The 23830-nt window shown below is 35.7% G+C and overlaps 1 protein-coding gene across 8 annotated transcripts in view; it reads left to right on the forward strand.

Annotated features, from left to right (window-relative positions):
* Positions 1 to 23830, forward strand: part of MACROD2 (mono-ADP ribosylhydrolase 2) — a 1918082-nt gene that overhangs the window by 178483 nt on the left and 1715769 nt on the right. The window lies entirely within an intron of this gene.

A 23830-nucleotide genomic window follows, 5' to 3' on the forward strand; every position in this document is an offset into this window, starting at 1 on the left:
ATCAGAGATTATGCATAGAATTCGCAGTATAAATCAAGTGGCCAATGTTATGTTAAAATTATTTCATATATTATGTGTACTGTAAAAGAGATTGGTAATTTCATATGGATATTGTGTTAATCATATTTGGCTTAGATGCAACACATTTCTCATCTGAAAATTTATAGAGAATGACTATTTTTCTTTTATTCTGTAATTTTTGTTAATTTATTTAATTTGTTCTGCCATTTCTCAATTATTTGATTATTAAGGTAAAGAAAATGATGAAACTTTTTGTTAGGTTCTCATTACTTTGCTTTTCTTCATATTTTTAAAAATTGTGATATAATATACCTAATCCAAAATTTACCCTTTTAAAGTATACACTTCAGTAGATTTTAGTATATCTACAATATTGTGCAAGTATTATCACTGTATAATTCCAGGACATTTTTATCACCTGAAGAGAAATCTTGCACCTTTTACCTGTGTCTTCCCATTCCTTATTTCCCAACTCTTAGCAGCCACTAATCTCTCTGTCTCCATGGATTTGCTTATTCTGAACATTTCACATACATAGAATTATACAATCTGCTGCGTTTTGTGTCTGGCTTCTTTTATTTAGCATACTGTTTTCAGGGTTCATCCACATTGTAGCATGTATTCATACTTTATCCCCCCCCAGTTTTATTGAGATATAACTAATATATAATTTTGTATTTACAGTGTACAGCATAATGGTTTGCTATGTGTATGTATTGTGAAATGATTACCATGATACATTTAGTTAACATCTGTTACCACACAGAATTACAAATTCATTTTCCTTGTGGTAAGGACTTTTAAGATCTCTTCTCTTGCAACTATGCAATACAGTATTGTTAACTACAGTTACCATGTTGTACATTACATCCCCAGAACTTATTTATATTGTACCTAGAATTTTGTACCTTTTGGCCACCTTTAGTCATTCCCTATCTCTTTTCTTCTTATGGCCAAATAACACTCTACTGTATGGATATACCAAAATTGTTTATCCATTCATCATTTGATGGGCACCTGTGTTGTTTCCACTTTTTGGCTATTATGAATAATTCTGCCAAGACCATTTATGTGCAAGTTTTTGTATGAATATGTTTTTGATTCTCTTGGTTCTGGAAGTGGTGAAGTTGTACATATTTACGAATATACTGTAAACCACTAAAATATTAAAAGGACGAATTTTGTGGTATGTGAATTATAGCTCATTTTGAAAATATGAAGAAAGCAAAAAATCAGTTCTTAGTAAAAACTTTCCTCACTTTTATTCTACTTTGGTAATAACATAGTCAAGAAATGACAAAAATAAAAAATTTATTAACAAAATAAATTAGTAAAAATTAGAGAAAGCAAAGAAAGTAGTGAAATTGCTCTGTTGTATGGTAACTCTGTGTTTAACTTCATGAGGAATGGCCAACCTGTTTTTCCACTGTAGCTACAAAATTTGACATTCCCACCAGCAATGTTTGAAGGTTCTGCTTTTTCCACATCCTTGCCAACACTTATAATTTTGCATTTTTATAAAAAACTAAAGCCATCTTTTGAAGTGATATGTCATTGTGGCTTTGAGTAGCATTTCCCAAGTGACTAAGGATGATGAACATCTTTTCGTGTGCTTACTAGCAATCAGTGTATCTTTGGAGAAATGTCTATTTAGATATTTTTTAGAATGTCTTTAGAATATCCTTTTTTTCAGATTTGTTGAGGTATAATTGAGAAATGAAATTGTCAGAATAGCCAAATAACCTAAGTGTTTATTTTTTTAAAAAGACTTTATTTATTTATTTATTTATTTATTTGGGAGAGTGTGAGAGCCAGGGTGGGTTGGGGGGCCAGGAGGAGAAGGAGAGAAACCCAAATAGACTCCACTCCAACTGTGGAGCCTGACATGGCTTCCATCTCAGGACCCTGAGATTATGACTTGAGCTGAAATCAAGAGTCAGACGCTCAACCAATTGAGCCACCCAGGTGCCCCAACCTAAATGTTTATTAATGGATGAATGGATAAAGAAAATGCGTGTTATATATTAAACATATAAAAGATACTATATAAAAAATAGGATAAAATATGTATATGTATGTAAATATGTATAATAAATGGGATAAAAATTTTTATGTTATATATATGTGTGTATATAAAGAAGATATATATACATATATTATAAATGCAATATGACTCAACTTTAAAAAAAGAGGGAAATTCTGCCATTTGTGACAACATGGATCAACCTGGAGGGGATGGTAAGTGAAGTAAGCCAGACAGAGAAAGATAAACACTGCATAGTATCACTTATATGTGAAAACTTTATATTAAAAAAAAAGTCATAGAAACAGAAAGTGGAATGTAGGTTGTCATTGGTGGCTGGTGGGCAGAGAAAATTAGGAGAATCTGGTAAAAAGTATAAACTTTCAGTTATAAGATAAATAAGATCTGGGAATCTAATGTATACTTGGTGACGGTAGTTGATAATACCGTATTGTATAATCAAAATTTTATAGGATTGAACTTTAAGGGTTTTTACACACAAAAAGATAAACATATGAGGTGATGAGTATGTTAATTAACACAATGGGGGGACTCTTTTCAGAATGTATACATATATCAGCTTGTACAATTCAGATCCCTTGCCCATTTTAAAATTAGCTTATTTGTTTTTGTTTTTGTTATTGAGTTGTAGCAGTTCCTTATATATTTTGGATGTTAACCCCTTAGTAAAATTTTCTTTCATTCCATGAAAAGATTGACTTTTCATTTTGTTGATGATTTCCTTTTCTGTGCAAAATCTCTTAAGTTTGGTAGTCCCACCTTTTAACTTTTCTGTTGTTCACTATTTATTGCATCTCACTGGAGTATCAGTTCCATGAGTGTGGGTATCTTATGTATCTATATGCAGTATTTGTAATTGTGCGACACATAGTAGTTGCTCAATAATAGCTTGTTGAGTGAATTGAATGCATTGTTGTACAGGGATGGGACATAGCATTTTTATCTCTTTTATGATAGATATTTCTTGAATCATGGCTTGATTTGGTACCTAGAAATCACAAAACTGTCAATTAAAAGATCTACCTTAACTGGAAAAGAAGTATTTCATTCTCTGTAAGTTTTTTACATGTTCTGAACCGTTCTCAGATGTTAAAATATCCTCCGTTCATATTCTGCAGAATTCTGTGTAATAGACTTTATTAGAAAGTGGCTCATTTCTTCTCAGTGTGTTCCTGGAAAAAAAGTCAAACTCAGTCCCAAAGGAGTGGTATAATTGGTTGCTGTACATCTGAACTTGGATGAAATATTAATTTAGTTATGGATATGACCAACAATTTAATTCAAGCAGTATTTAATGGGTACCTGTGTAGAAGTTACTGCTAGATGCTGGGGATAGAAATGTTGATAATGTCATTAAAGCAAGTACATATATGTATATATATATATGTTTTTTTTATTTTATAAAATTATAAAAATAAAAAATAAAATCAAGACAATTTAAAATACAAAGCTCTACAGCATAATAATTCAAAGAATTGATTTTAAGGTCAGAATCCTGGGTTCAAATTCCAACTCAGGTGCTTGCTAGCTCTAGAGACTCTGGTGATCTAGTATTTTTAAGCTTCAGTTGCTTTTCTAAGTGATGATAATATTGCTTACCTCCCAGGGTTTTTGTGAAGATTTAATGAGAAAATGTATATAAAACTCCTTTGCACCTACATAGTAAATATTTATTATGCTATAACATATATGAACTAGAGTTTTGAAACTTGTGTTTTTCAAGATTTTTTCCCATAACTGCCTGACTTGGCTGACTTGCTATTGGAATGTCTCCCACCTCACTGGCAAGCCCAGCACATAGTAACATACAGTGCCTTTACCAGCTTTTCTCCCCCACAGCATATAGCTCTATTTCTGATCTCTCTGGTGCCCAGCCTAGTGGGGCTTGCTAGCTATATTCTGACAGATGTTTTCAATGCTGACTGCTTTATTGGATCCATAGGGGTTGTTACCAGATTATTTATAATCCACACCTTCCTAGGTTCTTTGGGGAATTAAAGTAGGCATGAGAAGAAAACATTCCCAGGTCAAATAGACCTGTATAAAATTAGTCTTCAGTCAGATTAATATGAATTTTTACTTTTGCTTATTCCATCAAAAGTTTTGCCATTCTCTTAGTGATTAAAAGATGTGGTAAATGTGTCTGTGTTTTTAACTGACTATATTAGACCTTAAGGAATACAATGTAAATTGACTATATAAAATAGAAAATTTGATAGAAAAAAAAAGAAAATTTGATAGAGATTTTATGAAGTTGGATTAAATGATCCTGTAGAACTTATTGAATCATATGTAATGCCACCAACAAAGAATTCAGCAGTTGACAATTGAAGCAGAGAAAATTGATGAAGGTAATGCCATTAAATTCTTCAGTTGAGACTAGAATGGCAAAGGATTAAGAGATTATTTGGAAAACTGATGAAACCCTGGAATATTTCTCTTAGATGACATTTATTACTGCCTTTTATGAATTAAATGTGAATTGACAGCTGTTATATCACAGTATTATGAAGTAATTTTAGGAAAATCAACAAAAACCTTTAAGTAGTTTATTCTTTGATCAAAAAATTATCATAGTTAAAATCATAACTAAATTTTGTTAAATGTAACATAAAGACAGCCTACTTTTATATTTATCCAGATTCCTTTTTCAGATGAAATCCTTGCTGTAAGTGGATTCAAGTGAATTTTGTAAGGACCAACTAGTCATAAAGCATCACTCTTTACTACCCATTCTTTCTTTCCCTATGATCTTTTCTACCTAGGGACACTTCAGTTAGGATCTCTCTGGTTCTGATGACTGAATTAAAGCAAATGCCCATCATTTATTTTCCATATCCCATGAACCAGCCTTCAGCGGTCTGAATCCATCATGTGATATAAAGGATCTAAGAAGTTCAGATCCAGACTGTGGTACTTAGCACAAAGCTAAGATGGTGGTAATTAATCAAATTAGGTAGCTCATTTTATGGAATAAACTTGAAAGGTAGAATAAAACCAGATCATGAAAGAAATATTGGTCTAAAGGAAATGAAATTTATCCTACAGGTTAGTGTTTCTCAAATTGTGGTATATAGACCATTTACATTAATATCACTTGTGATATATGTTAAAAACTCTAATTTTTGCTCCCCATCAATGGATTAGAATTTCTGGGGCTAACTCTGGGAATATACATTTAAAAGATATTTTTATGTGATTCTTTTTTTAAAAGAAATTTTAGAGCCTGCACTTGCAAGCACTTGCACAGGCATGCACATGAATGGGGGGGAAGGGCAGAGGGGGTGACACCCACTGAGCATAGAGCCTGTTGCTGGGCTTGATCTCAGGACCCATAATATCATGGCCTGAGCAGAAACCAAGGCTTGGTTGCTTAAATGCCGGAGCCACCCAGGCACCCCTCTTTGTGTGACTCTTATATGCACTATTATTTTAGAGCCCTTGATAAGCACAAATAATTTGAAGAATTGTTCCCTGCATTTTTCTTTTTTAAAATTAAGTGCTTCCAATGGTATATTAGAAAACCTTTGTTACAGTCTAAGAACTTTGAAGTAAAGTCCTATTTACCTGTAATTAGAGTTTCATTAATTGTTTGAGATACTATTTCTAAGCTTGCTATAAAGACAAATGAATATGGTTCATATGTTAACTCTGTATGTGGAATAGTTTAAAATAGCATAACACTTATTTCCATGCTTTTTGTTATAAAAATAATTTTTCTTCGAAAGTGTTATCTAAATCTTTTCAGTTTTTTCACATGGAGACCCCTGCTGTTATTCAACATTGAAATAACAACATTGTTTTTCACCCATTAAAATACCACTGCAAGATATTGTGAATCGGCTCATTTGCCTTGCCTTTTTTTTTTTTTTTAACAAATAAGGCAGTGTTTTGAGTTATGCCAGATGTACAAATGAGAGATTTGAGTGCACTTGTAGAATTTAAATTGAAATGCTAATGAGATTCTGACAGGCAGAGAAAACAACACAGCCTACATTTTCATCTGTTTTATTAAAGTCATTATTTAACTGGAAAAACACATTATTTAGAGCTATTTATTTATGTGGCATTTGTAATTCAGCTCTTAAATTTTATCCAATTAAAGTGCTTCTCATTCCATTTTCACTTAATGTGGTAGATTGTTTTGGGCATTCATCTTTTGCTCTGTTTCATTCAGTTGTAGAGTGGCAGTAACTCAATTGAATGAATGCATCTTTCTCTTTTCTGGTTTTTTTTTTTTTTCCTAATGCTTACATGTGCTGCTTCATGCTGTGGTGCTACATTGACATCTTTATTTTTTATTCACAGTAATTCCATCGAAATTTCATGGTTGATTGTCACACAAGATTTTTTATGGTTGTTTTATGCTTTGGTTATTTCATTAGTATTAGTAGATTGTGAAAGTAAGGAAAATAATAGTGTTAAACAAAATCAAACTTTTGAGAAGGTAAATTGATCTTAGAGATGATTGAACAGGGGACACTAAGCCTTAAAAGTACTTATTTCCACAAAGATATCCAATGCCTTATGAGAAATATTTCTAATTTTTAAAACTTTTAATTATCTATTTGCACAATTTTTTCAATCATTTGTTTTTTTAATTGTTTTTGTGATTTTTGAGATTTATTCAAATGTCTTTATTTTGAACATTGACTTAAAGCAGGTTTTAGATTTCTTTTACTTATGTTTACCACCCTGCCTCTCAAATGAGAGTAAAATTAGAGTATTTGTGGTTATAGAGGTTTAAAATTTCATGTACATATACAAAGTCAGTACATTTGGAGGAAGAAGTACTGCAGAATTTCAAAGGCTAGTGTGAGTCTCGTTGAGGTCAAGCTCATGTTGGAATGCAGACATTATGGGAGGGTCTAGAAGACAATGTGTCTCCTTGAGAAGGCAACTGCTATGAAGAGAGAGAAATATGTGAGTCCAGAATCATATAGATATCATCATAAATGTCAGATCTTCTTTTTATTGTATTTTACAACAGGTTTGGAGATTCTTCTATTGTTAGAATGCTTAAGTTATTTCAAACTGTCTATGATGCTTTTATGAAAATCTGTGGTAAAACAAGCTCTATTAGCATAAAAACCATTTCAGTAAATGTTCAATGACTAAAGTCTCTATATTAACTGGAATTTGAACTAATGACTGTCAGTTCCCAGGCATTTACACAAAGATTCTCTCAAGGGTCCTCTATTAAGCAGCATTAGGGACTTTCATACACAGAACTGTTTCTTTATATCTGAAAGTTTATAAGAGGGAGACTCCTGAAGGTCAGTGAACTGAGAGTCTGAGACAGCTCTGGTTCAGACTATAGCACACATGAACTTTGTGAACCTAGATGCGCCACTTGTGTATGCTCAGATTCTTTACCTGCAAAGTGAAGAGGTTGGTGGTGACCTTGAAGAGTGCTACTAGCTCTGTAACTCTGTGATTCTTTTTTTTCCCGCCATTCCTCTTCCCAGACTCCAGTCATTGTCTTATTTACATAGTTGCATTTCTAATTATGGTTCTTTTACTGACCCTCAAGAAGCCAGAGCACATAACATTTAAATGATAATTTGGTTTATCACATCTACATACCTTCTTAATATGGTGTCCAGAATTATTTTTGAAGATATATATTTGGGGTGAAATTCCTAATTAGTATTCAGGATACCTATAGAAAATAGCTTTTGTAGGTACAGTTAACTTTTGATTATTTATATTAATGTGGGATAAGATGCCTAACTGAAATGTACATGAAGACTTCATGCCTCATTTCATCTTTAAATTTGTCTGTCTTTGTAAGGAGTGTTTGAATGGACTAGTTTGAGTTTCATCTTCAGCCCGGGCAGAAAACTGCCTTAAGCATCTTTATGTAGCTTTATTTTTTTACCCATTGTCCCACTTTGCTAAAGGAAAAAAAAAGGATTCATTTCTGAACCATAGGAATTAACCTCATTTTATCCATTTCCCCCACTCTGTTCAGTGTTACATTATACTCCTGCTCATGCCATCCTCATCTAAGTGTCCATCTCTGTGCACATTATTTCATAAACATATCCCAGCTTTTGTGCCTTTACTTATGTTCTTATCCTTTTTTTTTTCTTTACTCCTGTGGCCCTCAAACATGCTTTTGACTAAATCGTATTCTTCTTGTAAAGCCTAGTCTTCCAGTCCTTTATATTTTTCCTAAACACATGAGCCTTATTGTCTAACAGATTGATTCTAGATTCTGGTCCTACAATTTGATGACTCTCTGATCCTGAGAAAAGTACCATAGTCCCTCTGATCCTCAGTCTTCTCATCTGAAAAATATGAATATCCAAATCTCAGGATTGTTTTAAATTTTAAATAGTATATATTTCTGATATTTGATAAATACTCAGGTAGTAATAGCATATATCAGTGATCGAAAAGAGACAAAACCCCTGTCCTCATAGAATTTACATTCTGGTAGGGATAGATAGGTAAATTAAGAACAAAATACATAGTATCAGAAGTGGCACAGAGAGGTAGGGTGGAGAATGCAGAAAGTGAAGGAAGAGTGAGGTTTCAGTTTTAAATAGGGTAGTTTGAAAAGGGCTTACTGAGAAGATGGCATTTGAGCAGGGACTGAAAAGAGCCGGGGGATATTTGAAGAAAGATGATTCCAGGCAGAGGGAACTACAGGTGTCAAGTCTCTTATATGTATGGGTGAATGGCATGTTTGAAGAACAACAAATAGATCAGTTGGCTATTTCAGATTGAAACTAAGGCAGAGAGAACAAGGCCAGATCTTGCAGGGTCATTTAGGTCAATTTTTGTAAGGACTTTGTTTCTAAATGAGATGGGGAATCATTGGAAAATTTTGAGGCAAGGAGTCATGTGATACTATTTTTTATAACTATTTTCTGGTTTATAGTTTTGGGGGAAGGAATAAATGCAGATATTGAGTAGGCTTTTGAATACATTGGGTGAGAGCTGTACAAACCAAATGTGTCTGACCTATAGTAGACATTCTGTAATTGATAATGCTTTCCCTCTGACTTCCCTGTACTGCTACCTCTAGCTAGAAGTTATTTCTTGTTCTTTGGAAGTCTCTATTAGGGCACACATCACTTTTTGGCCATTTTCCTTATTTATTCTGCTAACCTAAACATTTCTTGAGGGCAATTTCTTGACTCAATTTTACCTATCTTTATATATATCCCATGGAGTCCGGTGCAGACATTATACAAATTATTATCAAAATATTTTGATAAGGGCAGCCCAGGTGGCTCAGTGGTTTAGCACCGCCTTCAGCCCAGGCCGTGATCCTGGAGACCCGGGATCTAGTCCCATGTCGGGCTCTCTGCATGGAGCCTGCTTCTCCCTCTGCCTGTGCCTGTGCCTGTGCCTCTCTCTCTCTCTCTCTGCGTGTCTCTCATAAATAAATAAATTAAATCTTTAAAAAATATTTTGATGAAATGAATAAACTTGTGAATATATCTGCATAGATTTGGAAAAACATACAGCAGAATATCTTGCTGGGGCATTGGCAAGACAGGTTGGTGAGAGTGACAAACCTATGGTAAACTCTGGAGTTTTTGGAGGCATAGGTATAGGAAAGAAGTATGCCCGATACACGTCAGTCTGATGTGAGATATGTGCAAAAAATGAATGAGGCAGTAAATACTTTGGCTCCTCTCTTAAAGAGGGTTAGATGAGTAGCAGGTTGAAAGTATGTTTGGGATCTGATAAGCAATAGCATCCAAGAGAAATGGTTAGTAAGTGTGGAGGACAGGGAAGTAATAGCTCAGGAAACACATGGTTGTTTATCTTAGGATATATTAGCAGGAATTATTTATTTTTAATAAGTAGGACAGATGTGGGAAGAGACACTGATACTGCCATGTGAGGGATGTCAGGACAGGTCCAGCTAGGCATGCTGTCTAGGGACCTCGACCATCTTCATTTGTGATTCATGCAGATGTGTAGCTTTGGGGTCTGATGTGATATAGTGGAGTGCCTAAGAGTTGGAATGCAGGCAAAGGAGTCTCCTCATAGGAGGCCCTTGGAAATATAGATGAGCTGCTGGCTGACCTCTGGGGCATCTCTCTGTATAGCAAGTCCCTATCCTTCAGGGGAATTGAGATAGAATTGAAAATAGACTGGGGGCTTAGGATGGTGCTGGATCCTTTTGGATTCTTGCTTCTACAAGTGGTTGAATACCCAGCTCAGAGTTGCTGAAACAAAAATGATCCTTGTTGATTCATCTAACTGAAAAATCCCTATGGAGTTATTGCCAAGCAAACTTGATCCACCTGCTCAAGTGATGTCACTGAGGACCTGACTTCTTTGTAGTTCTCTGTGTCCTGGCTTTCCCAGTCATCCTCATCTTTATAGTGTTCTCTTGGCACCTCCATTTGAAGTATTTTAAACACCATATCCTCAGTACAATCTTATCTGGTGGAAGATAGCCTGTCTTTCTTGGCTAGCTCATATGGAAGCTCCAGACTTTAGTCCAGTTGGACTTAAGTCATGTGTCTATCCCTAGCCATTTATTGGTAGTGAGCTAGGGTTATATTGGTAAGCATAGGTCTGAGCCTCATGCTTCATCCTGAGTCAGGGATGGAGTAAGTTATATCCCAAAACATGTGGGCTCTGTGGGGTGAGAGTAGACACCTGGAATGAAAGTTAGGCTGCTTTTATTAAGCAGTCTAGAGGGTGGGGTGTGATTCAGATCCATGAAAACTTCAGATGTCTACTACCAGGATTACATTGTCAGGGTCCTAGAAGGAAACACCATTTACCTGAAATGGTTTAAATGAAGAGACTTTAAGGAAGGGGCTAATTATTAAGATATGGGCAGGATTAAGGGTACAAGCAATGGCTAACTGTTCCTTTTGATCAGCATCAGCAGGAAGGTGTTACCATCCCTAGGACATAGTGATCAAGCAGAGGAAATAGTGTTAACAGAGCCAAGTAAGAAATTGAGTTACGGAGGAGAAGCTAGAGTTGTAATTGTGGAGGAATGCAGCCAGAGATGGAACACTGAAGCAAGGAGGAATAGAGAAGAAATATCTTCACCTTTTTCTCTTCTCATCTTCTAATCTGCTGTACCACTCATTGGCTCAACTGGAAACCAGACAGGAGAGGAACCTGTATGATGTAATCCTTAGGGGGGTCAGCTTTCTGGAACGCATATAGGGCAAAATACGGATCTTAGAAGGGGTCAAATGGAGAATAAACAGCACAGAAAACAAATCAGAACCTCAGTCCAATAATAGGGAAATATATTGGGAAGAAAGATAAATTACAGGTAGAAATTTAGGATCTAGAGATTCATTATCAGAGGAAGGTCCAAGAGAAAGAGGGCTGGTCTTCCTTAAAGAGCATAATAAGAGACTTCAGTGATATGAAAGGGGGACTGAGCCCCAGGTCAGTCTACTGTAGAGACTTGATTGCAAGCTCTGCCCTTGTTGGGGGATGGATACCTGTTTACTCATCTTATTCCATATCATAATTTGCCTGGGAATGGGGGGTGTGGCTGCTCCTGAAAGTTGGAACTCATTGACACTTTTGTTTATATTATTGTTCTGTCCAGGTTGAGATTTATTCCTACTTAAGCTTGACTTGAAAACTCTCAGGAGAGTTCAAATAGTTGACTAAGTGAAGTGAAGAAGGATGACTCTACCAGTCATCATCCAGAGGTCATTCTGTGGGCTAGATGGTAGTTGCTGTCACTAACTGCTGTGATAAATACTTAAAATATTGTGTCAAGGGGTTAAAGGCAATGTAGATTACAGCAGAAAGCTCAATTTGTGGCTGGCAACAAGATGGGAAGCAGAAGTAGTATAGCACCAACTCCACTGAAGGAGAGGGCAAATAACAACCTTAGTCAGCTGGGTCTGAGATGAGAATGCCTGATGCAAAGTTGGGAACCAGAGGAGGACTGGGCTGAGCAATAAAACTGTTGGCTGAGCCTAAAATGATTTCAAAGCAGAACAAGGGTAGGATTGTTTAGTAGTGGAAAAGAAAGCTTGGTTTGATGCTTAGAGAGTATTACATGATTTTCTTTTTTAAAAAAGGCCATTAGTTATTACATAATCAAGCAGTACAAACATATCAGCAAGTTGAGACAGTCTTTATCTAGGATTATTAGATCTACAGTTCAGGTGAGAGAATATTACCAACTTGCTTATCAACCCTTGTGTAATGAGAGCACAAAAGTGAATGAAAACATATCCAGTCTGCAATGAAAGAGAAATGTAATAGACACAGATTTTTTCCCCCTACTTTGTGGACCTAAGCCTAAATTTAACTCGAGTTCATTTTAAAAGGAGCTTTTTAATTCAGGCTTTTAAAATGAAGGATTTGCCTATTAATGGGAAATATGCATTTTAAGATGAGCTTTATTTGGACTAGTAGGGGAGTATGAAGCGAGGAAACTAGTTGGAAAAAGAGATATAAAAGAAGAAAAGCTATAAAAAATTGTTAAAAATGGAAGGATAACACAGCCAACTCCACAGCCATCTGCCCAAGAAACATTTCTCTTTGCCTTATTTTCCCTTGCTTTTGTGTTGGCCATTCTCTGCTAGGTTCTTGGACGCCTCCTCCTCCTATCTTCCCAAGCCAACTCTTCCTGTGCTTCAGGATGCTAGGCACATTCTGGCTTCCACACCTCTTACTATCCTCCTCACTCCCAATGTTGCCCCAGATAGATTTGTGGTATGCAAATCTGTGTTATGATGTACTTATCACATCATGTTGACGTAAGTTTCTGGTGGAAAGTCTTCTTCATTACACTGTCAGCCATTGAGGGAATGAGCCAATGAAACAATGGGTATTTATACAGCCAGAATAAATAGCTTCAGGGAGAGCATAGAAGTATACTAATGAACATTGCAGTGTGACTGAGGCATGCTGAGGGCAGAGATACAGCTGGACTTTGGGAATAACTGCAAGTAGAAGGTTGTATGCAGTTGGGACCCTTGCTATATTTTATTTTGGTTTCTTCACCTCTTTTTAGTGTCTCTTACTCTTTCTCTGAAGAATGGCCTACATTCAGAACATATGGTTGCTGACAGCTCTTAAGATGTACACAATAAAGCTTTGTCACTTTAGAACGACTAAATCCTTTAGAAAGACTGAAGATTCTGACTTGACTTTCCTGTTCCCAAAGTCCTTGGTTTCTCAGAAATGTCCCAATTTGGGATAGTTGTGCCCTCCTCCTGCTTGATCGTTAGCTACTCTCATTGTAATCATGTGTGTGCATGGTAGTTCCTGTAGCCAGATAAGATAGTATATGCTTCACACCCAACACATATTAGTCTGCCATGGAATAATGAACATTTTGAGGGCCCTGCTTGCTAGCATGTGTAGCTAACTTTGGGCCATACATATTTATGAAAGGGAATGATAATGAAGACAAGTGCACTAAATAGTTAAACTTTGGTTTGGTGTTTGAACTACTTAATATCATTATTCTTATTGGAGATTTACCTTCTTTGTTCTGTTTTCTGTTGGTTAGCATTATGATGCATTCTTTACATTTTTAAGCATAACTGACAGGAGCATCAAAGTGGGAAAGGTAGTCTGGATAATAAAAACAGTTGACTTGGGAGCAAAAACATGCTGTGGTTAATTGATAGAGCAAAGATGTTGCTGACTAACTGAAAATATTTTTAGTCTTCTAAAAGGTATTACTAATTTCTTGCAAGTGAATTTTTAAATGCCACTTTCAACTGAAAATTTTCTTACCAGCTTGCTATATGGCCCTCAGGGACGACTGACATTAAAGTGAAAGAAACTGGTATGTTTGTTACTCATACCAGGTGAGTAGATGAGGATAAAGCTAGTCAGCCTTTTAAAAACGTCTTGTATACAACATTAAAATTAGTGTGCATGTGTGTAGCTTATATTGATGAAAGCTGATCCTAGATGTTAGTCAAATGTGTAGAATTTACATTACAAAAAAGACAGGAAAAATGAGCTTAATTCTTTTTTCCTTTTGTAAACGTCCAGGATGGAGGATGGTGAGTGGTGATCTCTGGCCATCGGTCCAATATTATGCCTACTTTATAACCATTTTTTTGGGAGCTGGATGTAGATGTGTGTGTGGTGGGGAAGGAGTGTACTCTGGGAGTTAGTTATTAAAGAGGAGACCTCTGATAACTTGATATTGAATGAGTTTATTGGTTTGTCCCCTTTAGATACAAATCCTACAGAAGCAACCAAAGAGGAACGATACAGGGTGGATTACATGACAGAACATTGCTTCTAATTTGAATCTAGGAGCCTCTGAAGCCAGATATTAGATTTGATGGGCCAATCATAAGAGTTAGGAGCCTATCCATTATTTCTGTATCAACCACTGGGTTTCTTATAATTCAGTTAGAATCTTGATCTTAACACTTTAAAAATCTAAAACTCTAGTTATTCCTACTCTATGTTAATGTCAATATTTGTCCATATGTATTATATAGTCTGCTGGTGGAGTGTATGTTATTTCTATTTCTGGTTTGGCAAGAGACAAGAAATTAATCAACTTTTCTCTCTTACTCTCTCTTTTTTCTCTACTTCTCCTCTCTCTCTCTCCCTCTTTCCTTAAACATGCTTATCTGTAAGAATTCATGAAGCCAAAGCGCCTTTATATATTACCTTTGTAAATGACCTTAAGGAGGATTTTTCTGCAGTGACAGGAACTACTCACCTCAAATATAACCGTTTTTATTTATACACCTTGAAGCTAAATAAGGGGTTTCTTTTGTGTCATTATAATGCAAGTTGGGCTTCTTTCTTTTCTTTTGCTTTCTTGCTTTCTCTCTCTTCTTCTTTAGTAAAAGAACATAGCAACGTTTCACCTTTGGTTGTTACTGAAACTTATGTTCAGGCAGAAAGTAACTTTGAAAATTAGTTACCTTGGGCACCCTGGTTGGCTCAGCGGTTTAGCACCGCCTTCAGCCCAGGGTGTGATCCTGGAGTCACAGGATCCAGTCCCATGTCAGGCTTCCTGCATGGAGCCTGCTTCTCCCTCTGCCTGTGTCTCTGCCTCTCTCTCTCTCTGTCTCCCATGAATAAATAAATATTTTTTTTTAAAAAAGAAAGAAAATTAGTTACCATAAATAGAATACAAATAGCTTTTTCCATAAAATAGATGCCTCTCTTCAGGAACTTTTGATTCCAGCCTGTTAATATTGCAAATGTAACTGAAATAGACATTATCTATGCCGTATGTGCACCAGTGACAAGGGTTCTGAACTTACAGTTTAGCTAGAAAACTTGGAGGGCAGCCAAGTGGGAGCGCTGTAATAGTCTTTTAAGAAGTTGGAATCTGAAATAATGTTTCAGGAAGAAAAGCTTTCAGTTTAGACAGTTGCATAGTTAACAATTATTAGTCCTGAGAACTAACAATTGGCTTTAGTCAGTGAAACCAACTTCTAATTTTATACCGGAGTGGAGTAGATAGCTTGCATAGCTTAAATGCACAGTAAACTCTTGATTTATGCTATCCAATTCCTTAGCAAAATCTTGTTTTTTGTTTTCCTCATTGACATTTTGGTGTAGTTCTCTTTGCTGATTGGTTGATATACGTCATGTCAGTGTCTTACTTTTTCACCTGGCTTTCAAGTGTAAGTTTTTTCCATATTCTTAATTTTGAATGACTGTATATATTTTATAGTGCTAATTATATATCAGACTATTTATTTTACATGTATTAATTTATAGTAACAGGATTTGCTGTTGCTTACTTAGCCATTTCTTTGTATCTATCCATCCATTTTAACTATCCGGTAGTTTCTTTTTATTTTTTTTTATTTTTTTTTATTTTTTTATTTTTTTTTTAAATTTTTTTTTATTTATGATAGGCACACAGTGAGAGAGAGAGAGAGAGGCAGAGACACAGGCAGAGGGAGAAGCAGGCTCCATGCACCGGGAGCCCGATGTGGGATTCGATCCCGGGTCTCCAGGATCGCGCCCTGGGCCAAAGGCAGGCGCCAAACCGCTGCGCCACCCAGGGATCCCAGGTAGTTTCTTTTTAAAAAAAATTTATTAATTTTTATTTTTTTTAAAGATTTTATTTATTTAGTCATGAGACACACACACAGAGAGAGAGGCAGAGACACAGGCAGAGGGAGAAGTAGGCTCCGTGCAAGGAGCCCGACATGGGACTTGAACCCAGGTCTCTAGGATCACACCCTGGCCGAAGGCAGCGCTAAACTGCTGAGCCACTGGGGCTGCCCTATTCAGGGTTATACGATAACTTCTCATAAGTTTAGTATTATAAATATCACAAAAGCAAACATAATTAAGGAGGCATTTCCCACATTTTAAAGGGTCTTTGCCCTAGTTTCCTAAAAACAGAATTATTGGAACAAAGTTTAAAAAAATTTAAGGCTGTTGATACACATTACCTTAATACCTTTCCTCATGGTTGATTACATTTCTGTAGTAATTTATGAGTGCTTAGTTCAGTAAATTGTTGTCATCTTTTCATGTTATATTTTAATATCTTTGCTAATTTGATAGCCAAATATGTATTTTTCCCACTTTGTTTTAATTTCCTGTGTTTTTTTTTTTGTTTTTTGGTAATTTCATTTCCTCTTTTGTGAATTACTTATTCATGCTTCTTTGCCTGTTTTTCTCTTAAAGTTCTAGGCATATTCTTATGTCTGCAGTTTGTTAAGTTCCTTAACTAAGATACTAAACTTTGTTATATTTGTTGAAAGTATTTTTTTCCAGCCATTGGCCTTTTAGTTTTGAGTATTTCCTTTTATATATAAAGGGTGTTTATATGTGGATGTGCATGGTGTGCGGGTTACTGAGGTGTAGCTGACATATGTTTTTGGTTTTTATTTATTTTTATTTTTTTATTTTTTAAAGATTTTATTTATTCCTGAGAGAGACAGAGAGAGACAGAGAGAGACAGAGAGAGAGAGAGAGGCGGAGGGAGAAGCATGCTCCATGCAGGGAGCATGATGTGGGACTCGATCCCGGGTCTCCAGGATGCGCCCTGGGCTGAAGGCAGCACTAACCCGCTGAGCCACCTGGCTTCCCTGTTTTTGGTTTTTAAACATTTCCTCCTTTTTGATTGCTTCCTTTTAGAAAAGCCTCCCATTTCCAAAATAATTGTTAAATTATCTTTTTTCTGTGAATTTTTTCTGTTTAATTTTTAATCAGTGTAGAATTTATTCTATTATATGTGTTAGCTTTCTGCAAGAATTTCAAGGAGCTAGAAAAATAATTTGTGTTTTACTTTTCTCTTTCAGTGAATTGACTAATTAATATTTGGAAAAAAGTCTAGGATAATCCGTAAACCATACAATCAGCTTCTTATTTTTTTTACAGTCAGCTTCTTAAATATTGTTTTAAAGATTTTCTCTTTGCAAAGTAGAAATTGAGAATTGAATTGAGAATGTAATTAGGTACATGACCTTGCATATTTTTAAATATTGCATTTAAATATTGTTTTAAATATTATATTTGTTGTATTTTTGTCTTTTCTTTCATAACCAAATTTAAGAAACTAACTATCTAACCTCCCTTGTTCTTAGAGGTTCTGTATGGCTCACTGAAGATGGTTTCTTATCCCTAGACTTTTCATCTTCATACTATAACTCAAAACAGAACTTCTATGAGGTTTCCTGGTAGATAAAAAGAGTGTTCTGATGGAAAGTAAACAGCATTCATCGATGTCAGAAGTATTTTTTTTTCTAATTGTTGTATTTACTATTTAGTTGCATGCTAAATAATAGTGTTGTTTAATCAGATATAAATAATGTTTATTATAATAATAATAATGCCCATGATGTCATTAGAAAATCAGTATGTTAGGAATGAATATCAAAATCTAAAAGTAGGATGGCTATATATGCATGTTGCATATAACAAATATACATATATATGTTTTGTTAATAATTTATGATTTAATAAAGCTGATCTTAAAAAAATGTTTATCAACAGATTTGACTATAATACCGATACTTCCAAATAATTTGAAATTTCCAAAATTATATAAATGGGAATCTTTGATCTCCAGTAGTAATTTTTCTGTTAATTATATTAGTACTAATTATTGGATAAGCTTTTTTTACATTTTAGCTGCATATTAAAAGCAATGATAAATTAATATAAGTACAATGATTTGGCAGTGTTGAATAAATTGTTTCCTTTTCCCCACCCAAAGGGATTGTATTTAAAATACTTTGTAATCCAAATTCAGTGACTCATCTTTGAGGTTGGTTTATTACCTAGATTGATTTGTGTTGAAACTGGTTGTTTAAGATCTGACCACATCCAATTTTGTACACTGTTTTTGAAATGTAGGAATTTGGAAATTTTATTAGAATGGAAAAGAGACTTTTATAACTTATTTTCCTTTTACTTTGGTTATTTTTGTTCTTTGAGAATTTTTCATTAAAAATAATTGCAGTCTTTGGCACATTGAAGACAACATAATTACTGAATAAATCTTTCTAATTATGTCTCTTTTATAACTTTCTTTTGCTTATTTTCTTCATTGTTCAAAAGAAACATACTAGTTAGAGAGTGGTGGAACCTAAAATTTTAGGGTCAAGGAATGGCGGAGGACATGTAAATAGGAATAAAATGAGAGAAGCATAGAAGTGTTTTAATAATATAAGTATTCTACAGACTACCTAATTATAGAGAGGAATAGATTTTTTGTTCTCAAGGAGATCATGGAACAGACTTAGGTCTAAAGGAGTTTGAGGTTCCCAAGTGCCTGGATATATTAGAACTCTCTTTAAGTAAAGGCAGCACATATAGTAAAATTTTATTTTTCTTAAAAAATTGTAGACTCTCAAAAGATATGAAAAATGACAATAGGACCTCGTATACTACATAATTCTGAATTAAAAGTGTTTCTTCAAGAAGTGGAAATTATAGAAAATGTTGTAGAGAGAAGAAATGCTATATAACTAACTGGGTTTATACTCCAGAGTTAAAAAAAAAAATGGGGAGGGGAGTTTAAAAAACTCACGCAAAAATTAGATATGATCAAATATCTGGAACAGGAATACAGATTGGGACACTGATGAACAGCAGTCTAGGCCATGGCATTATTTCCTTTTCCAGGGTTCGTATTGTCAAGTTCATATTGTCAAGTGCTCAGTATTCTTTCCTGCTTTGTCTATAAACATTTCTGGAATCCTTCTTAAAGTGACACTCTAGGTAGCTACCACCATTTGATTGATATTGTAAGAAATGCAGCCTCTTTGACATTGCAGTCTAGGAAAAGGTATCTCAAAATAATATAGGTTTGAGAGGCCTGTCTCTGTGCTAAAGGCTATTAATCAAAGCCCGTGGATCCAATAGTTAAATAAATACAAAGGCTTTTAACTTTTATATTATTCAGCCAGCATTTTTCTGTTTTATCCAACTAGGATAACTTGTGAGATGTTATATAATGTTCTGTTAGCATCTAGATCACAGTGTCTATAGAAGTAATGAGGTCTTTTAGTTTAACAGACTACCCAAAAAGGTAATCTTGTTGATACAGAGCACTGGTTCTCTACCAGAAGCTATTTTTTTTCCATAGAGAACATTTGGCAATGTCTTGTGACAGGGTGTATGCACTACTGGCACCCAGTGGATAGAGACCAGGGATATTGTAACTCTCCACAACAAAGAACTATTCAGCCCATAATGTCAGTGTTCAATGTCAACAGTGCTGTTGTTGAGAAATCCTTGTCTAGAGTACTAGTTCTTGATTAGTAGCTTGTTAGAAAAGCACATTACTATTCTTCACTTCCAGTCTAGTGAATCAGAATTTCTAGAGGTAAAGCTTATTAGTTTGTCTTCTAATTAGTCCTTTGGGTGATTCTGATGTTACTTAAAGTTTTAAGACTGATTATCAGCCTATCTTGATATATATGTACATTCAAGATTAAGCATCAAGCTTGTACCAGGAACTTACCTAAATGCTAAAAAAACAGCCTTTTCATAATCAGTTTGGTTTTGCCATCTTACCTAAATGGACCTTGTTTCTTCTTGGAGTTCTCAAATCTTCTGTTGTCTATTACGTTTGTTGTTTAACGTGTGTTTGTTGAGTTGTATTCAGCTTTCTCTTCCTACTGTCTACTTGTTGGCATTCTTACAAGAGCTTTTTTTTTTTTTTTTTAAATCAATAACTTGGCTGAAGAGGTAGTTATCATATTTATCAGGTTTTTAGACACTGCAATGATGGTAAGTGTTAGATGTTAGAGACAATTCTTTATTCTTGATAGGCTAACAATAACATGGTCATAGTTGTCAAATTAAAAATTCCCGTTATAGGGACACCTGTGTGGCTCAGCAGTTGGGTGTCTGCCTTTGGCTCAGGTCGTGATCCTGGGATCTGGGATCAAGTCCCACATTGGGCTCCCTGTGAAGAGCCTGCTTCTCGAGACTTCTGCCTATGTCTCTGCTTCTCTCTCTCTCTGTGTCTCTCATGAATAAATAAATAAAGCCTTAAAAAAACCTTCCCATTATATCCGCTATACAAGCAATTCTTACTTGCTAATCAAAATTAGGAACATTCTTAATTAATTGAGTGGATTGCACAGCAGGAAGAGATTTTCAGTATTTGTTGAATTGAATTAAAAATATCTCCTAAATAATTTGGAAGAATGGTGGTGATAGAGGGAAGTAGAAGAGAAAGGTAGACAATATGCTGACTTACTTTGGACTTGGTGAATATCAAGTGCTGATGCACACTAAAGTAGAAATCCTCATCAGTTGGCATGAAGGAGAAAGAACAGAATCAAAGGAATGGATTCAAGGGTCACATAACTGACAGGAGGGAAGAAGAAAGGGAAGGTGACAAACCAATAAAAGAAATTTTGTCATGGAAGAAGTCATAGGAGTTTTTTGTTTTGTTTTGTTTTTGTTTTGTTTTGTTTTGTTTTGTTTTGCAAACACACAAGGGTTTATTTACAAGCTCAAGCTTGAGTCCAAGTATACCTGACACAGTGGAGCAGGGACTTGGACCATGAGGTGGGTTTCAGCTTAGTTTTATGGGCTGGTCTAGGGGACCTCCAGAAGGGGTGGAAGAACTTCTCAAGTTCTGTTTACATTCTGATATGGGACTTTCAAGGGCATTGAGCTCTGTTCTCATTCTAATATGGGGCTTTCTAGGGCGTTAAGCTGTAAGCTGTTCTTTTTCCCTGTAACTGAAGTAATGTAAATTTCAGGTCTTATTCACAGGGGCCTGGGATGACTGTACTTGTGCTAACGCTGAACTTAAAGTGGAATGGCCTTAATTTTCTCGGCCTCCACATTTCCCCCTCTCAGAGGAACCTAAGGAAGGACCCAATCATGGGTCCAGGTTGCTCTCAGAGTGAGCCAGGGGGAATGATTAAATCAGGATTCGAACCAACCTTGTTGCAGTTCTTGCTCCCATTTACATCCCAGTGAAGAAGCAACATCCTAGTTTAAGGCAGCACATAATCCCCCCCTTTGTTGTAAGAAGACTAAGTCTAATCCCCTTCTATTTTGAAGGACAACCTCAGACTAGGGAGTCTTGCAGGTAGGAAATAAGTGAGAACGGCGCAGTCTTAGCTTTAGGGGATTGTCCTTGTCTGGTTGGCTTTTCCATTCTGGAACAAAGTCCTTGGGAACAGCATGTGGATCAGCTGGCTGGACGTGGGTGTAGTGGACCCGGGGAGTAATCCCGTCGACCTTGAGAGGGGTGGGAGTGGTCAGGATCACGATGTAGGGTCCCTTCCAGCGAGGCTGAAGTGTCTGGTGTTGGTATCTCCACATGTACACCCAGTCACCTGGCCGATATCGATGGGGGTCCGGGGTGGCCCAGTCTCGTAGAGGGCCCTCAGTTTAGGCCACACCTGGTCAGGGTGGCTGTCTGGTTTGTCCCTGAAGATCACGGCCTTAACCACATGTGAAACCCAGCAGTTAAGCCTCTGCCTTTGGCTCAGGATGTGATCCTGGAGTCCCTGGATCAAGTACCACATCAGGCTCCCTGCATGGAGCCTGCTTCTCCCTCTGCCTATGTCTCTGCCTCTCTCTCTCTCTCTCTCTCTCTCTCTCTCTCTCTGTGTGTCTCTTGAATAAATAAAGCAAATATTTTTAAAGTAAATAATATATATAGTATATGAATATTTGAATAGAGGTACACAGAATAAGTGGGAAAAATCAGTAGGTTTTAACATAAGTGCCGCTTTCTGTGGAGCTGGTAATATGGAGAACAGAAAAACAGAACATCTGCAGTAAGCCTTCTAGATGAAATGAGGGCAACTGAAGCCCATTCCACAATTTTTCTGATCCCAGATAGCCAGGATAATTATGGAAGGGTGGATGGGGTGGTGGAAAAGATAGGAAAGTCTCCAAATAGGTTCACATCACCCACTCACAATATGATTGGAGAGACCAGATTTGGATAAACTCAGTATAGATTTAGTGTAATTTTCTACTGCTTCTGGTAATTATGCAATTCTGTATTTAGCTCTCTAGATTTCTTCCTTCATTTCTTATCTCTCATCTTAGAAGAATGGCTCTCTTCTGATATATTTATCATAACTTTCTCAAGGCAATGTGTCCATAATGGGACATACGCAATAATTTTAAGTGGCAGACAATTTTTCAATTTAAATTATTATTTACAGATTCTATGCTTAGAACAAGATTAAGGATTTTTTAAAGTAAGTGGATTTTTAAAAATTTTTTTTATGAGAGATCATGGGCAAGGGACAAGGGGAAGCAGACTCCATGCTGAGCAGGGAGGCCCATGCAGGGCTCCATCCCAGGACCCTGAGATCACAACCTGAGCCAAAGGCAGACACTCAAACGACTGATCCACACACACAGGCAACCCAAAGTAGGTAGATTAAAGGTAAAGCTCAATTTAAAAAAGGAAATAAATGGTAGTGCACATTTGCACAGATAAGATCCTCAAGAGAATAAGTTAATGACAGAAGTCTAAGAAAGATGGTGTTAAGGAAATACAGCTTCCTTAAATTTCATTGGCTTTTAACCATTCCAGACTATTCCTAGTATTTGCCTAAATTTAGTAAACTTTACATTTTAATGGTCTCTTTCTTTTCTATTATCCATTACGTCAATGTATAGAAAAATATAGCAAAGAAATTTGAAAACATTTTTCCTCAGTCTATTTTCCACCTACCTTAAAAAAATTTCTTTTCCACTGGCTTCAGAAGCTGTCATTTTTAGCATTTAGATTAGCAAATGCTACTTTGGTCCCTTTTATTTGGTCTTATTTATTTATTTATTTATTTATGAATTTGTCCCTTTTGTTTAATCTTTAATTGGTGTTAGCCATTTTAACTTTAGGTATTTCTCGCATGTGTAGAAATATTATCATTTACTTTATTGTATCCTTAATATAGTCACTTCTTACTTAAGAAAAATATCCTGCAGTCTGAAAAAGTGTACTGATTCAGTTAAATCACACCCAGACATACCCTTTGAAACATAAGGTTACATAAAACAAAGACTGTGATGTAAGATTAAAATTAAATCTTTTACAGGTAAAAATACAAATACTTCATTATATAATTGAGAATATAGAAAGTTGTCTAGCTGTAGCAGCTCAGTTTCAACTCTTTTTTGAGGTACCCTTTGCAAATGTTTTGTTAATAGAAAAAGGAGATATGCAATTAGCAGAGGAAAAGCATGCTACACAGTGCAATAAGACAGATGGTTTAGTCCCTGAAACCATTTTTCAGTGCATGGCAGTTATGAAGTTTTGTTGTGATCTGATAGTACATAGATCTTCAAACACATTTGAATTCATCTGTCACTTAATTTCATGAATCTAGAAGTGCCAGTGATAAAAGTATG

The sequence above is a fragment of the Vulpes vulpes genome, chromosome 14 (assembly GCF_048418805.1).
Source record: "Vulpes vulpes isolate BD-2025 chromosome 14, VulVul3, whole genome shotgun sequence".
Taxonomy (NCBI): Eukaryota; Metazoa; Chordata; class Mammalia; order Carnivora; family Canidae; genus Vulpes; species Vulpes vulpes.